Below are 18,547 nucleotides of genomic sequence, written 5' to 3' on the forward strand. Positions count from 1 at the left end.
AGCCAGTGCAGCCCTAAATTTGGAGGTGGCTCTTTCTTATTGATTTTCAGTTTTCCCAAGGTATATTCCCTAGACTGGAAGTGGCCTTGGCTCTGTAGCTCTGTTGTTTACTTGTTTTAGGGAACACAATGCACTCCTCCAGTGAGGCAGTTGGCAGTTTACATCCCGCCCATCAGCATAACAAGGCTCCCAGTTCTCCAGGGCCTGTCTTGCCTTTCTGGTTTTTACACATTTTGTGGATGTCCCTTTTGACCGGTGGGAAGTGATACTTCTTTGTAGTGCAGATTTGCATTGCCCGCTTGCTTGCTTGGCCAAAAAGGGCGTATGCGTTTTCTCCTGAATATATTCAGGAGAAAACGCATACGCCCTTTTTGGCCAAGTGCACCATTGTCCAAGTTGTGCCCCTCTTCCTGTGCTTTACAGGCGATTCCAACGTACCTCTTGAAATCTGTTTCCTGCTATTTTGCCTCGCTTTCAAGTCCGCCTCGTTGACTTCCCTCAACAGATTTTTGGACGATAGTTGTCCTTTATCACTCTGCCAGTTTGTGAATTGCTGTGCCCCTGAGCTCCATTTCTCAACTCGTTTTTTGTGAGCTGAACGCAAGTCCAAAATTTTGGATCATGTCCTATACTGGTTCCCGGTGGGTGGCTGAGACTTTGGTTAATTCTTCTTCCTGCCGGGAAATTAGAGTGACATGTGCCCGTCCAAATGCCTAACAGCTACTCTCTCATGGGTTCTCCCTCGTCCCTTCCATCCTCTGCCAAATTGGGAACCTGTGCAAACCAGGAGGTTAAAGGGCCTGTCTCTCCAAGTTGGGAGATTGATAGTAAGGCAGTTGGAAAGTCAAACTGGAGCACCAGGAGAGGGACTATTCGTTGAGTTTTAGAAACCTTTCGTATTCACAATGTGTCCATTCTCTAGGTTTCCTGTACATGTTATAGCTGTAGTAATATTCCCTTGAACATGGAGAGTTGGGACCCATGGAATGGGGGCCATGCATTATTGCTTGAAAGGGTCTGCATTCGCTCACCCAATCTCACCAATCATCTCAGTCCCAAGTGTCCAGCCTTATGCCACATCCAGCTGTCATTGTAGATAGGGTCTTTCCAGGTTTCCTCAGACACCCTGAAGGAATTGTAAAGAATTTCCCTGTTTTTTGGTTTTGCTTTTGAAATTCCTTTTTATAGTGGGTTTGAGCTGATTCTCGCTGCCATGTTTATGCCACTCTAGACACACTTGATTCCCTTATGGTGTCATATCAATACATAGGTTTTAAGATTCTTACTAGTCAGATATATTCCTCTGCGGGAAATATGGGGTTTTGAGTCTCTTTCACTGAGGAAGGTGTAGGTCTTGTCTATTCCAAAGTTGGTTTCTGAAACGGTCCCTGTGCTTATATCAAACTCTGATTTTATGCATCACCCCACCTCTCCTTCCCCTTTATGCAGGCATAAGAGTGTTTTCTAAATGTGAGACTCTGTTCTCTTTCCTAACTCAGTTCACGTGTAGCCATGTTTACAGGATCTTCATAAGTGATATCTTATGATAAGTTTCTTTTTCTGTGTGACTTATTTCACTTAGAATCATCGTACCTGAATCCACTCACTTTGCTGCTACTGGTCTTATGACATTGATTTCATGGCTGAGGGATATTCCATCGTACGTAAGTACCACAATGTTTTGAACCATTTTTATATTTCCTGGGATATTTAAGGTGTACCCAAGTTGAGGTTCTTGTAGTCAGTGCAGCCCTAAATTTGGAGGTGGCTCTTTCTTATTGATTTTCAGTTTTCCCAAGGTATATTCCCTAGACTGGAAGTGGCCTTGGCTCTGTAGCTCTGTTGTTTACTTGTTTTAGGGAACACAATGCACTCCTCCAGTGAGGCAGTTGGCAATTTACATCCCGCCCATCAGCATAACAAGGCTCCCAGTTCTCCAGGGCCTGTCTTGCCTTTCTGGTTTTTACACATTTTGTGGATGTCCCTTTTGACCGGTGGGAAGTGATACTTGTTTGTAGTGCAGATTTGCATTGCCCGCTTGCTTGCTTGGCCAAAAAGGGCGTATGCGTTTTCTCCTGAATATATTCAGGAGAAAACGCATACGCCCTTTTTGGCCAAGTGCACCATTGTCCAAGTTGTGCCCCTCTTCCTGTGCTTTACAGGCGATTCCAAGGTACCTCTTGAAATCTGTTTCCTGCTATTTTGCCTTGCTTTCAAGTCCGCCTCGTTGACTTCCCTCAACAGATTTTTGGACGATAGTTGTCCTTTATCATTCTGCCAGTTTGTGAATTGCTGTGCCCCTGAGCTCCATTTCTCAACTCGTTTTTTGTGAGCTGAACGCAAGTCCAAAATTTTGGATCATGTCCTATACTGGTTCCCGGTGGGTGGCTGAGACTTTGGTTAATTCTTCTTCCTGCCGGGAAATTAGAGTGACATGTGCCCGTCCAAATGCCTAACAGCTACTCTCTCATGGGTTCTCCCTCGTCCCTTCCATCCTCTGCCAAATTGGGAACCTGTGCAAACCAGGAGGTTAAAGGGCCTGTCTCTCCAAGTTGGGAGATTGATAGTAAGGCAGTTGGAAAGTCAAACTGGAGCACCAGGAGAGGGACTATTCGTTGAGTTTTAGAAACCTTTCGTATTCACAGTGTGTCCATTCTCTAAGTTTCCTGTACATGTTATAGCTGTAGTAATATTCCCTTGAACCTGGAGAGTTGGGATCCATGGAATGGGGGCCATGCATTATTGCTTGAAAGGGTCTGCATTTGCTCACCCAATCTCACCAATCCTCTCAGTCCCAAGTGTCCAGCCTTATGCCACATCCAGCTGTCATTGTAGATAGGGTCTTTCCAGGTTTCCTCAGACACCCTGAAGGAATTGTAAAGAATTTCCCTGTTTTTTGGTTTTGCTTTTGAAATTCCTTTTTATAGTGGGTTTGAGCTGATTCTCGCTGCCATGTTTATGCCACTCTAGACACACTTGATTCCCTTATGGAGACATATCAATTCATAGGTTTTAAGATTCTTACTAGTCAGATATATTCCTCTGTGGGAAATATGGGGTTTTGAGTCTCTTTCACTGAGGAAGGTGTAGGTCTTGTCTATTCCAAAGTTGGTTTTTGAAACGGTCCCTGTGCTTATATCAAACTCTGATTTTATGCATCACCCCACCTCTCCTTCCCCTTTATGCAGGCATAAGAGTGTTTTCTAAATGTGAGACTCTGTTCTCTTTCCTAACTCAGTTCACGTGTAGCCATGTTTACAGGATCTTCATAAGTGATATCTTATGATAAGTTTCTTATTCTGTGTGACTTATTTCACTTAGAATCATCGTACCTGAATCCACTCACTTTGTTGCTACTGGTCTTATGACATTGATTTCATGGCTGAGGGGTATTCCATCGTACGTAAGTACCACAATGTTTTGAACCATTTTTATATTTCCTGGGATATTTAAGGTGTACCCAAGTTGAGGTTCTTGTAGCCAGTGCAGCCCTAAATTTGGAGGTGGCTCTTTCTTATTGATTTTCAGTTTTCCCAAGGTATATTCCCTAGACTGGAAGTGGCCTTGGCTCTGTAGCTCTGTTGTTTACTTGTTTTAGGGAACACAATGCACTCCTCCAGTGAGGCAGTTGGCAGTTTACATCCCGCCCATCAGCATAACAAGGCTCCCAGTTCTCCAGGGCCTGTCTTGCCTTTCTGGTTTTTACACATTTTGTGGATGTCCCTTTTGACCGGTGGGAAGTGATACTTCTTTGTAGTGCAGATTTGCATTGCCCGCTTGCTTGCTTGGCCAAAAAGGGCATATGCGTTTTCTCCTGAATATATTCAGGAGAAAACGCATACGCCCTTTTTGGCCAAGTGCACCATTGTCCAAGTTGTGCCCCTCTTCCTGTGCTTTACAGGCGATTCCAAGGTACCTCTTGAAATCTGTTTCCTGCTATTTTGCCTCGCTTTCAAGTCCGCCTCGTTGACTTCCCTCAACAGATTTTTGGACGATAGTTGTCCTTTATCACTCTGCCAGTTTGTGAATTGCTGTGCCCCTGAGCTCCATTTCTCAACTCGTTTTTTGTGAGCTGAACGCAAGTCCAAAATTTTGGATCATGTCCTATACTGGTTCCCGGTGGGTGGCTGAGACTTTGGTTAATTCTTCTTCCTGCCGGGAAATTAGAGTGACATGTGCCCGTCCAAATGCCTAACAGCTACTCTCTCATGGGTTCTCCCTCGTCCCTTCCATCCTCTGCCAAATTGGGAACCTGTGCAAACCAGGAGGTTAAAGGGCCTGTCTCTCCAAGTTGGGAGATTGATAGTAAGGCAGTTGGAAAGTCAAACTGGAGCACCAGGAGATGGCCTATTCGTTGAGTTTTAGAAACCTTTCGTATTCACAGTGTGTCCATTCTCTAGGTTTCCTGTACATGTTATAGCTGTAGTAATATTCCCTTGAACCTGGAGAGTTGGGACCCATGGAATGGGGGCCATGCATTATTGCTTGAAAGGGTCTGCATTTGCTCACCCAATCTCACCAATCCTCTCAGTCCCAAGTGTCCAGCCTTATGCCACATCCAGCTGTCATTGTAGATAGGGTCTTTCCAGGTTTCCTCAGACACCCTGAAGGAATTGTAAAGAATTTCCCTGTTTTTTGGTTTTGCTTTTGAAATTCCTTTTTATAGTGGCTTTGAGCTGATTCTCGCTGCTATGTTTATGCCACTCTAGACACACTTGATTCCCTTATGGAGACATATCAATACATAGGTTTTAAGATTCTTACTAGTCAGATATATTCCTCTGTGGGAAATATGGGGTTTTGAATCTCTTTCACTGAGGAAGGTGTAGGTCTTGTCTATTCCAAAGTTGGTTTTTGAAACGGTCCCTGTGCTCATATCAAACTCTGGTTTTATGCATCACCCCACCTCTCCTTCCCCTTTATGCAGGCATAAGAGTGTTTTCTAAATGTGAGACTCTGTTCTCTTTCCTAACTCAGTTCACGTGTAGCCATGTTTACAGGATCTTCATAAGTGATATCTTATGATAAGTTTCTTTTTCTGTGTGACTTATTTCACTTAGAATCATCATACCTGAATCCACTCACTTTGCTGCTACTGGTCTTATGACATTGATTTCATGGCTGAGGGATATTCCATCGTACGTAAGTACCACAATGTTTTGAACCATTTTTATATTTCCTGGGATATTTAAGGTGTACCCAAGTTGAGGTTCTTGTAGTCAGTGCAGCCCTAAATTTGGAGGTGGCTCTTTCTTATTGATTTTCAGTTTTCCCAAGGTATATTCCCTAGACTGGAAGTGGCCTTGGCTCTGTAGCTCTGTTGTTTACTTGTTTTAGGGAACACAATGCACTCCTCCAGTGAGGCAGTTGGCAATTTACATCCCACCCATCAGCATAACAAGGCTCCCATTTCCTCAGGGCCTGTCTTGCCTTTCTGGTTTTTACACATTTTGTGGATGTCCCTTTTGACCGGTGGGAAGTGATACTTCTTTGTAGTGCAGATTTGCATTGCCCGCTTGCTTGCTTGGCCAAAAAGGGCGTATGCGTTTTCTCCTGAATATATTCAGGAGAAAACGCATACGCCCTTTTTGGCCAAGTGCACCATTGTCCAAGTTGTGCCCCTCTTCCTGTGCTTTACAGGCGATTCCAAGGTACCTCTTGAAATCTGTTTCCTGCTATTTTGCCTCGCTTTCAAGTCCGCCTCGTTGACTTCCCTCAACAGATTTTTGGACGATAGTTGTCCTTTATCACTCTGCCAGTTTGTGAATTGCTGTGCCACTGAGCTCCATTTCTCAACTCGTTTTTTGTGAGCTGAACGCAAGTCCAAAATTTTGGATCATGTCCTATACTGGTTCCCGGTGGGTGGCTGAGACTTTGGTTAATTCTTCTTCCTGCCGGGAAATTAGAGTGACATGTGCCCGTCCAAATGCCTAACAGCTACTCTCTCATGGGTTCTCCCTCGTCCCTTCCATCCTCTGCCAAATTGGGAACCTGTGCAAACCAGGAGGTTAAAGGGCCTGTCTCTCCAAGTTGGGAGATTGATAGTAAGGCAGTTGGAAAGTCAAACTGGAGCACCAGGAGAGGGACTATTCGTTGAGTTTTAGAAACCTTTCGTATTCACAGTGTGTCCATTCTCTAGGTTTCCTGTACATGTTATAGCTGTAGTAATATTCCCTTGAACCTGGAGAGTTGGGACCCATGGAATGGGGGCCATGCATTATTGCTTGAAAGGGTCTGCATTTGCTCACCCAATCTCACCAATCCTCTCAGTCCCAAGTGTCCAGCCTTATGCCACATCCAGCTGTCATTGTAGATAGGGTCTTTCCAGGTTTCCTCAGACACCCTGAAGGAATTGTAAAGAATTTCCCTGTTTTTTGGTTTTGCTTTTGAAATTCCTTTTTATAGTGGGTTTGAGCTGATTCTCGCTGCCATGTTTATGCCACTCTAGACACACTTGATTCCCTTATGGAGACATATCAATACATAGGTTTTAAGATTCTTACTAGTCAGATATATTCCTCTGTGGGAAATATGGGGTTTTGAGTCTCTTTCACTGAGGAAGGTGTCGGTCTTGTCAATTCCAAAGTTGGTTTTTGAAACGGTCCCTGTGCTTATATCAAACTCTGGTTTTATGCATCACCCCACCTCTCCTTCCCCTTTATGCAGGCATAAGAGTGTTTTCTAAATGTGAGACTCTGTTCTCTTTCCTAACTCAGTTCACGTGTAGCCATGTTTACAGGATCTTCATAAGTGATATCTTATGATAAGTTTCTTTTTCTGTGTGACTTATTTCACTTAGAATCATCGTACCTGAATCCACTCACTTTGCTGCTACTGGTCTTATGACATTGATTTCATGGCTGAGGGATATTCCATCGTACGTAAGTACCACAATGTTTTGAACCATTTTTATATTTCCTGGGATATTTAAGGTGTACCCAAGTTGAGGTTCTTGTAGTCAGTGCAGCCCTAAATTTGGAGGTGGCTCTTTCTTATTGATTTTCAGTTTTCCCAAGGTATATTCCCTAGACTGGAAGTGGCCTTGGCTCTGTAGCTCTGTTGTTTACTTGTTTTAGGGAACACAATGCACTCCTCCAGTGAGGCAGTTGGCAATTTACATCCCACCCATCAGCATAACAAGGCTCCCATTTCCTCAGGGCCTGTCTTGCCTTTCTGGTTTTTACACATTTTGTGGATGTCCCTTTTGACCGGTGGGAAGTGATACTTCTTTGTAGTGCAGATTTGCATTGCCCGCTTGCTTGCTTGGCCAAAAAGGGCGTATGCGTTTTCTCCTGAATATATTCAGGAGAAAACGCATACGCCCTTTTTGGCCAAGTGCACCATTGTCCAAGTTGTGCCCCTCTTCCTGTGCTTTACAGGCGATTCCAAGGTACCTCTTGAAATCTGTTTCCTGCTATTTTGCCTCGCTTTCAAGTCCGCCTCGTTGACTTCCCTCAACAGATTTTTGGACGATAGTTGTCCTTTATCACTCTGCCAGTTTGTGAATTGCTGTGCCACTGAGCTCCATTTCTCAACTCGTTTTTTGTGAGCTGAACGCAAGTCCAAAATTTTGGATCATGTCCTATACTGGTTCCCGGTGGGTGGCTGAGACTTTGGTTAATTCTTCTTCCTGCCGGGAAATTAGAGTGACATGTGCCCGTCCAAATGCCTAACAGCTACTCTCTCATGGGTTCTCCCTCGTCCCTTCCATCCTCTGCCAAATTGGGAACCTGTGCAAACCAGGAGGTTAAAGGGCCTGTCTCTCCAAGTTGGGAGATTGATAGTAAGGCAGTTGGAAAGTCAAACTGGAGCACCAGGAGAGGGACTATTCGTTGAGTTTTAGAAACCTTTCGTATTCACAGTGTGTCCATTCTCTAGGTTTCCTGTACATGTTATAGCTGTAGTAATATTCCCTTGAACCTGGAGAGTTGGGACCCATGGAATGGGGGCCATGCATTATTGCTTGAAAGGGTCTGCATTTGCTCACCCAATCTCACCAATCCTCTCAGTCCCAAGTGTCCAGCCTTATGCCACATCCAGCTGTCATTGTAGATAGGGTCTTTCCAGGTTTCCTCAGACACCCTGAAGGAATTGTAAAGAATTTCCCTGTTTTTTGGTTTTGCTTTTGAAATTCCTTTTTATAGTGGGTTTGAGCTGATTCTCGCTGCCATGTTTATGCCACTCTAGACACACTTGATTCCCTTATGGAGACATATCAATACATAGGTTTTAAGATTCTTACTAGTCAGATATATTCCTCTGTGGGAAATATGGGGTTTTGAGTCTCTTTCACTGAGGAAGGTGTCGGTCTTGTCAATTCCAAAGTTGGTTTTTGAAACGGTCCCTGTGCTTATATCAAACTCTGGTTTTATGCATCACCCCACCTCTCCTTCCCCTTTATGCAGGCATAAGAGTGTTTTCTAAATGTGAGACTCTGTTCTCTTTCCTAACTCAGTTCACGTGTAGCCATGTTTACAGGATCTTCATAAGTGATATCTTATGATAAGTTTCTTTTTCTGTGTGACTTATTTCACTTAGAATCATCGTACCTGAATCCACTCACTTTGCTGCTACTGGTCTTATGACATTGATTTCATGGCTGAGGGATATTCCATCGTACGTAAGTACCACAATGTTTTGAACCATTTTTATATTTCCTGGGATATTTAAGGTGTACCCAAGTTGAGGTTCTTGTAGTCAGTGCAGCCCTAAATTTGGAGGTGGCTCTTTCTTATTGATTTTCAGTTTTCCCCATGTATATTCCCTAGACTGGAAGTGGCCTTGGCTCTGTAGCTCTGTTGTTTACTTGTTTTAGGGAACACAATGCACTCCTCCAGTGAGGCAGTTGGCAATTTACATCCCGCCCATCAGCATAACAAGGCTCCCAGTTCTCCAGGGCCTGTCTTGCCTTTCTGGTTTTTACACATTTTGTGGATGTCCCTTTTGACCGGTGGGAAGTGATACTTCTTTGTAGTGCAGATTTGCATTGCCCGCTTGCTTGCTTGGCCAAAAAGGGCGTATGCGTTTTCTCCTGAATATATTCAGGAGAAAACGCATACGCCCTTTTTGGCCAAGTGCACCAAAGTCCAAGTTGTGCCCCTCTTCCTGTGCTTTACAGGCGATTCCAAGGTACCTCTTGAAATCTGTTTCCTGCAATTTTGCCTCGCTTTCAAGTCCGCCTCGTTGACTTCCCTCAACAGATTTTTGGACGATAGTTGTCCTTTATCACTCTGCCAGTTTGTGAATTGCTGTGCCCCTGAGCTCCATTTCTCAACTCGTTTTTTGTGAGCTGAACACAAGTCCAAAATTTTGGATCATGTCCTATACTGGTTCCCGGTGGGTGGCTGAGACTTTGGTTAATTCTTCTTCCTGCCGGGAAATTAGAGTGACATGTGCCCGTCCAAATGCCTAACAGCTACTCTCTCATGGGTTCTCCCTCGTCCCTTCCATCCTCTGGCAAATTGGGAACCTGTGCAAACCAGGAGGTTAAAGGGCCTGTCTCTCCAAGTTGGGAGATTGATAGTAAGGCAGTTGGAAAGTCAAACTGGAGCACCAGGAGAGGGACTATTTATTGAGTTTTAGAAACCTTTCGTATTCACAGTGTGTACATTCTCTAGGTTTCCTGTACATGTTATAGCTGTAGTAATATTCCCTTGAACCTGGAGAGTTGGGACCCATGGAATGGGGGCCATGCATTATTGCTTGAAAGGGTCTGCATTTGCTCACCCAATCTCACCAATCCTCTCAGTCCCAAGTGTCCAGCCTTATGCCACATCCAGCTGTCATTGTAGATAGGGTCTTTCCAGGTTTCCTCAGACAGCCTGAAGGAATTGTAAAGAATTTCCCTGTTTTTTGGTTTTGCTTTTGAAATTCCTTTTTATAGTGGGTTTGAGCTGATTCTCGCTGCCATGTTTATGCCACTCTAGACACACTTGATTCCCTTATAGAGTCATATCAATACATAGGTTTTAAGATTCTTACTAGTCAGATATATTCCTCTGCGGGAAATATGGGGTTTTGAGTCTCTTTCACTGAGGAAGGTGTAGGTCTTGTCTATTCCAAAGTTGGTTTTTGAAACGGTCCCTGTGCTTATATCAAACTCTGGTTTTATGCATCACCCCACCTCTCATTCCCCTTTATGCAGGCATAAGACTGTTTTCTAAATGTGAGACTCTGTTCTCTTTCCTAACTCAGTTCACGTGTAGCCATGTTTACAGGATCTTCCTAAGTGATATCTTATGATAAGTTTCTTTTTTCTGTGTGAATTATTTCACTTAGAATCATCGTACCTGAATCCACTCACTTTGCTGCTACTGGTCTTATGACATTGATTTCATGGCTGAGGGATATTCCATCGTACGTAAGTACCACAATGTTTTGAACCATTTTTATATTTCCTGGGATATTTAAGGTGTACCCAAGTTGAGGTTCTTGTAGTCAGTGCAGCCCTAAATTTGGAGGTGGCTCTTTCTTATTGATTTTCAGTTTTCCCCATGTATATTCCCTAGACTGGAAGTGGCCTTGGCTCTGTAGCTCTGTTGTTTACTTGTTTTAGGGAACACAATGCACTCCTCCAGTGAGGCAGTTGGCAATTTACATCCCTCCCATCAGCATAACAAGGCTCCCAGTTCTCCAGGGCCTGTCTTGCCTTTCTGGTTTTTACACATTTTGTGGATGTCCCTTTTGACCGGTGGGAAGTGATACTTCTTTGTAGTGCAGATTTGCATTGCCCGCTTGCTTGCTTGGCCAAAAAGGGCGTATGCGTTTTCTCCTGAATATATTCAGGAGAAAACGCATACGCCCTTTTTGGCCAAGTGCACCATTGTCCAAGTTGTGCCCCTCTTCCTGTGCTTTACAGGCGATTCCAAGGTACCTCTTGAAATCTGTTTCCTGCTATTTTGCCTCGCTTTCAAGTCCGCCTCGTTGACTTCCCTCAACAGATTTTTGGACGATAGTTGTCCTTTATCACTCTGCCAGTTTGTGAATTGCTGTGCCACTGAGCTCCATTTCTCAACTCGTTTTTTGTGAGCTGAACGCAAGTCCAAAATTTTGGATCATGTCCTATACTGGTTCCCGGTGGGTGGCTGAGACTTTGGTTAATTCTTCTTCCTGCCGGGAAATTAGAGTGACATGTGCCCGTCCAAATGCCTAACAGCTACTCTCTCATGGGTTCTCCCTCGTCCCTTCCATCCTCTGCCAAATTGGGAACCTGTGCAAACCAGGAGGTTAAAGGGCCTGTCTCTCCAAGTTGGGAGATTGATAGTAAGGCAGTTGGAAAGTCAAACTGGAGCACCAGGAGAGGGACTATTCGTTGAGTTTTAGAAACCTTTCGTATTCACAGTGTGTCCATTCTCTAGGTTTCCTGTACATGTTATAGCTGTAGTAATATTCCCTTGAACCTGGAGAGTTGGGACCCATGGAATGGGGGCCATGCATTATTGCTTGAAAGGGTCTGCATTTGCTCACCCAATCTCACCAATCCTCTCAGTCCCAAGTGTCCAGCCTTATGCCACATCCAGCTGTCATTGTAGATAGGGTCTTTCCAGGTTTCCTCAGACACCCTGAAGGAATTGTAAAGAATTTCCCTGTTTTTTGGTTTTGCTTTTGAAATTCCTTTTTATAGTGGGTTTGAGCTGATTCTCGCTGCCATGTTTATGCCACTCTAGACACACTTGATTCCCTTATGGAGACATATCAATACATAGGTTTTAAGATTCTTACTAGTCAGATATATTCCTCTGTGGGAAATATGGGGTTTTGAATCTCTTTCACTGAGGAAGGTGTAGGTCTTGTCTATTCCAAAGTTGGTTTTTGAAACGGTCCCTGTGCTCATATCAAACTCTGGTTTTATGCATCACCCCACCTCTCCTTCCCCTTTATGCAGGCATAAGAGTGTTTTCTAAATGTGAGACTCTGTTCTCTTTCCTAACTCAGTTCACGTGTAGCCATGTTTACAGGATCTTCCTAAGTGATATCTTATGATAAGTTTCTTTTTCTGTGTGACTTATTTCACTTAGAATCATCGTACCTGAATCCACTCACTTTGCTGCTACTGGTCTTATGACATTGATTTCATGGCTGAGGGATATTCCATCGTACGTAAGTACCACAATGTTTTGAACCATTTTTATATTTCCTGGGATATTTAAGGTGTACCCAAGTTGAGGTTCTTGTAGTCAGTGCAGCCCTAAATTTGGAGGTGGCTCTTTCTTATTGATTTTCAGTTTTCCCCATGTATATTCCCTAGACTGGAAGTGGCCTTGGCTCTGTAGCTCTGTTGTTTACTTGTTTTAGGGAACACAATGCACTCCTCCAGTGAGGCAGTTGGCAATTTACATCCCGCCCATCAGCATAACAAGGCTCCCAGTTCTCCAGGGCCTGTCTTGCCTTTCTGGTTTTTACACATTTTGTGGATGTCCCTTTTGACCGGTGGGAAGTGATACTTCTTTGTAGTGCAGATTTGCATTGCCCGCTTGCTTGCTTGGCCAAAAAGGGCGTATGCGTTTTCTCCTGAATATATTCAGGAGAAAACGCATACGCCCTTTTTGGCCAAGTGCACCAAAGTCCAAGTTGTGCCCCTCTTCCTGTGCTTTACAGGCGATTCCAAGGTACCTCTTGAAATCTGTTTCCTGCAATTTTGCCTCGCTTTCAAGTCCGCCTCGTTGACTTCCCTCAACAGATTTTTGGACGATAGTTGTCCTTTATCACTCTGCCAGTTTGTGAATTGCTGTGCCCCTGAGCTCCATTTCTCAACTCGTTTTTTGTGAGCTGAACACAAGTCCAAAATTTTGGATCATGTCCTATACTGGTTCCCGGTGGGTGGCTGAGACTTTGGTTAATTCTTCTTCCTGCCGGGAAATTAGAGTGACATGTGCCCGTCCAAATGCCTAACAGCTACTCTCTCATGGGTTCTCCCTCGTCCCTTCCATCCTCTGGCAAATTGGGAACCTGTGCAAACCAGGAGGTTAAAGGGCCTGTCTCTCCAAGTTGGGAGATTGATAGTAAGGCAGTTGGAAAGTCAAACTGGAGCACCAGGAGAGGGACTATTCGTTGAGTTTTAGAAACCTTTCGTATTCACAGTGTGTCCATTCTCTAGGTTTCCTGTACATGTTATAGCTGTAGTAATATTCCCTTGAACCTGGAGAGTTGGGACCCATGGAATGGGGGCCATGCATTATTGCTTGAAAGGGTCTGCATTTGCTCACCCAATCTCACCAATCCTCTCAGTCCCAAGTGTCCAGCCTTATGCCACATCCAGCTGTCATTGTAGATAGGGTCTTTCCAGGTTTCCTCAGACAGCCTGAAGGAATTGTAAAGAATTTCCCTGTTTTTTGGTTTTGCTTTTGAAATTCCTTTTTATAGTGGGTTTGAGCTGATTCTCGCTGCCATGTTTATGCCACTCTAGACACACTTGATTCCCTTATGGAGTCATATCAATACATAGGTTTTAAGATTCTTACTAGTCAGATATATTCCTCTGCGGGAAATATGGGGTTTTGAGTCTCTTTCACTGAGGAAGGTGTAGGTCTTGTCTATTCCAAAGTTGGTTTTTGAAACGGTCCCTGTGCTTATATCAAACTCTGGTTTTATGCATCACCCCACCTCTCATTCCCCTTTATGCAGGCATAAGACTGTTTTCTAAATGTGAGACTCTGTTCTCTTTCCTAACTCAGTTCACGTGTAGCCATGTTTACAGGATCTTCCTAAGTGATATCTTATGATAAGTTTCTTTTTTCTGTGTGACTTATTTCACTTAGAATCATCGTACCTGAATCCACTCACTTTGCTGCTACTGGTCTTATGACATTGATTTCATGGCTGAGGGATATTCCATCGTACGTAAGTACCACAATGTTTTGAACCATTTTTATATTTCCTGGGATATTTAAGGTGTACCCAAGTTGAGGTTCTTGTAGTCAGTGCAGCCCTAAATTTGGAGGTGGCTCTTTCTTATTGATTTTCAGTTTTCCCCATGTATATTCCCTAGACTGGAAGTGGCCTTGGCTCTGTAGCTCTGTTGTTTACTTGTTTTAGGGAACACAATGCACTCCTCCAGTGAGGCAGTTGGCAATTTACATCCCTCCCATCAGCATAACAAGGCTCCCAGTTCTCCAGGGCCTGTCTTGCCTTTCTGGTTTTTACACATTTTGTGGATGTCCCTTTTGACCGGTGGGAAGTGATACTTCTTTGTAGTGCAGATTTGCATTGCCCGCTTGCTTGCTTGGCCAAAAAGGGCGTATGCGTTTTCTCCTGAATATATTCAGGAGAAAACGCATACGCCCTTTTTGGCCAAGTGCACCATTGTCCAAGTTGTGCCCCTCTTCCTGTGCTTTACAGGCGATTCCAAGGTACCTCTTGAAATCTGTTTCCTGCTATTTTGCCTCGCTTTCAAGTCCGCCTCGTTGACTTCCCTCAACAGATTTTTGGACGATAGTTGTCCTTTATCACTCTGCCAGTTTGTGAATTGCTGTGCCACTGAGCTCCATTTCTCAACTCGTTTTTTGTGAGCTGAACGCAAGTCCAAAATTTTGGATCATGTCCTATACTGGTTCCCGGTGGGTGGCTGAGACTTTGGTTAATTCTTCTTCCTGCCGGGAAATTAGAGTGACATGTGCCCGTCCAAATGCCTAACAGCTACTCTCTCATGGGTTCTCCCTCGTCCCTTCCATCCTCTGCCAAATTGGGAACCTGTGCAAACCAGGAGGTTAAAGGGCCTGTCTCTCCAAGTTGGGAGATTGATAGTAAGGCAGTTGGAAAGTCAAACTGGAGCACCAGGAGAGGGACTATTCGTTGAGTTTTAGAAACCTTTCGTATTCACAGTGTGTCCATTCTCTAGGTTTCCTGTACATGTTATAGCTGTAGTAATATTCCCTTGAACCTGGAGAGTTGGGACCCATGGAATGGGGGCCATGCATTATTGCTTGAAAGGGTCTGCATTTGCTCACCCAATCTCACCAATCCTCTCAGTCCCAAGTGTCCAGCCTTATGCCACATCCAGCTGTCATTGTAGATAGGGTCTTTCCAGGTTTCCTCAGACACCCTGAAGGAATTGTAAAGAATTTCCCTGTTTTTTGGTTTTGCTTTTGAAATTCCTTTTTATAGTGGGTTTGAGCTGATTCTCGCTGCCATGTTTATGCCACTCTAGACACACTTGATTCCCTTATGGAGACATATCAATACATAGGTTTTAAGATTCTTACTAGTCAGATATATTCCTCTGTGGGAAATATGGGGTTTTGAATCTCTTTCACTGAGGAAGGTGTAGGTCTTGTCTATTCCAAAGTTGGTTTTTGAAACGGTCCCTGTGCTCATATCAAACTCTGGTTTTATGCATCACCCCACCTCTCCTTCCCCTTTATGCAGGCATAAGAGTGTTTTCTAAATGTGAGACTCTGTTCTCTTTCCTAACTCAGTTCACGTGTAGCCATGTTTACAGGATCTTCCTAAGTGATATCTTATGATAAGTTTCTTTTTCTGTGTGACTTATTTCACTTAGAATCATCGTACCTGAATCCACTCACTTTGCTGCTACTGGTCTTATGACATTGATTTCATGGCTGAGGGATATTCCATCGTACGTAAGTACCACAATGTTTTGAACCATTTTTATATTTCCTGGGATATTTAAGGTGTACCCAAGTTGAGGTTCTTGTAGTCAGTGCAGCCCTAAATTTGGAGGTGGCTCTTTCTTATTGATTTTCAGTTTTCCCCATGTATATTCCCTAGACTGGAAGTGGCCTTGGCTCTGTAGCTCTGTAGTTTACTTGTTTTAGGGAACACAATGCACTCCTCCAGTGAGGCAGTTGGCAATTTACATCCCGCCCATCAGCATAACAAGGCTCCCAGTTCTCCAGGGCCTGTCTTGCCTTTCTGGTTTTTACACATTTTGTGGATGTCCCTTTTGACCGGTGGGAAGTGATACTTCTTGGTAGTGCAGATTTGCATTGCCCGCTTGCTTGCTTGGCCAAAAAGGGCGTATGCGTTTTCTCCTGAATATATTCAGGAGAAAACGCATACACCCTTTTTGGCCAAGTGCACCATTGTCCAAGTTGTGCCCCTCTTCCTGTGCTTTACAGGCGATTCCAAGGTACCTCTTGAAATCTGTTTCCTGCTATTTTGCCTCACTTTCAAGTCCGCCTCGTTGACTTCCCTCAACAGATTTTTGGACGATAGTTGTCCTTTATCACTCTGCCAGTTTGTGAATTGCTGTGCCCCTGAGCTCCATTTCTCAACTCGTTTTTTGTGAGCTGAACGCAAGTCCAAAATTTTGGATCATGTCCTATACTGGTTCCCGGTGGGTGGCTGAGACTTTGGTTAATTCTTCTTCGTGCCGGGAAATTAGAGTGACATGTGCCCGTCCAAATGCCTAACAGCTACTCTCTCATGGGTTCTCCCTCGTCCCTTCCATCCTCTGCCAAATTGGGAACCTGTGCAAACCAGGAGGTTAAAGGGCCTGTCTCTCCAAGTTGGGAGATTGATAGTAAGGCAGTTGGAAAGTCAAACTGGAACACCAGGAGAGGGACTATTCGTTGAGTTTTAGAAACCTTTCGTATTCACAGTGTGTCCATTCTCTAGGTTTCCTGTACATGTTATAGCTGTAGTAATATTCCCTTGAACCTGGAGAGTTGGGACCCATGGAATGGGGGCCATGCATTATTGCTTGAAAGGGTCTGCATTTGCTCACCCAATCTCACCAATCCTCTCAGTCCCAAGTGTCCAGCCTTATGCCACATCCAGCTGTCATTGTAGATAGGGTCTTTCCAGGTTTCCTCAGACACCCTGAAGGAATTGTAAAGAATTTCCCTCTTTTTTGGTTTTGCTTTTGAAATTCCTTTTTATAGTGGGTTTGAGCTGATTCTCGCTGCCATGTTTATGCCACTCTAGACACACTTGATTCCCTTATGGAGACATATCAATACATAGGTTTTAAGATTCTTACTAGTCAGATATATTCCTCTGTGGGAAATATGGGGTTTTGAGTCTCTTTCACTGAGGAAGGTGTCGGTCTTGTCAATTCCAAAGTTGGTTTTTGAAACGGTCCCTGTGCTTATATCAGACTCTGGTTTTATGCATCACCCCACCTCTCCTTCCCCTTTATGCAGGCATAAGAGTGTTTTCTAAATGTGAGACTCTGTTCTCTTTCCTAACTCAGTTCACGTGTAGCCATGTTTACAGGATCTTCATAAGTGATATCTTATGATAAGTTTCTTTTTCTGTGTGACTTATTTCACTTAGAATCATCGTACCTGAATCCACTCACTTTGCTGCTACTGGTCTTATGACATTGATTTCATGGCTGAGGGATATTCCATCGTACGTAAGTACCACAATGTTTTGAACCATGTTTATATTTCCTGGGATATTTAAGGTGTACCCAAGTTGAGGTTCTTGTAGTCAGTGCAGCCCTAAATTTGGAGGTGGCTCTTTCTTATTGATTTTCAGTTTTCCCAAGGTATATTCCCTAGACTGGAAGTGGCCTTGGTTCTGTAGCTCTGTAGTTTACTTGTTTTAGGGAACACAATGCACTCCTCCAGTGAGGCAGTTGGCAATTTACATCCCGCCCATTAGCATAACAAGGCTCCCAGTTCTCCAGGGCCTGTCTTGCCTTTCTGGTTTTTACACATTTTGTGGATGTCCCTTTTGACCGGTGGGAAGTGATACTTCTTGGTAGTGCAGATTTGCATTGCCCGCTTGCTTGCTTGGCCAAAAAGGGCGTATGCGTTTTCTCCTGAATATATTCAGGAGAAAACGCATACGCCCTTTTTGGCCAAGTGCACCATTGTCCAAGTTGTGCCCCTCTTCCTGTGCTTTACAGGCGATTCCAAGGTACCTCTTGAAATCTGTTTCCTGCTATTTTGCCTCACTTTCAAGTCCGCCTCGTTGACTTCCCTCAACAGATTTTTGGACGATAGTTGTCCTTTATCACTCTGCCAGTTTGTGAATTGCTGTGCCCCTGAGCTCCATTTCTCAACTCGTTTTTTGTGAGCTGAACGCAAGTCCAAAATTTTGGATCATGTCCTATACTGGTTCCCGGTGGGTGGCTGAGACTTTGGTTAATTCTTCTTCCTGCCGGGAAATTAGAGTGACATGTGCCCGTCCAAATGCCTAACAGCTACTCTCTCATGGGTTCTCCCTCGTCCCTTCCATCCTCTGCCAAATTGGGAACCTGTGCAAACCAGGAGGTTAAAGGGCCTGTCTCTCCAAGTTGGGAGATTGATAGTAAGGCAGTTGGAAAGTCAAACTGGAGCACCAGGAGAGGGACTATTCGTTGAGTTTTAGAAACCTTTCATATTCACAGTGTGTCCATTCTCTAGGTTTCCTGTACATGTTATAGCTGTAGTAATATTCCCTTGAACCTGGAGAGTTGGGACCCATGGAATGGGGGCCATGCATTATTGCTTGAAAGGGTCTGCATTTGCTCACCCAATCTCACCAATCCTCTCAGTCCCAAGTGTCCAGCCTTATGCCACATCCAGCTGTCATTGTAGATAGGGTCTTTCCAGGTTTCCTCAGACACCCTGAAGGAATTGTAAAGAATTTCCCTCTT

Source organism: Mesoplodon densirostris, chromosome 3 (genome assembly GCF_025265405.1).
Source record: "Mesoplodon densirostris isolate mMesDen1 chromosome 3, mMesDen1 primary haplotype, whole genome shotgun sequence".
Taxonomy (NCBI): domain Eukaryota; kingdom Metazoa; phylum Chordata; class Mammalia; order Artiodactyla; family Ziphiidae; genus Mesoplodon; species Mesoplodon densirostris.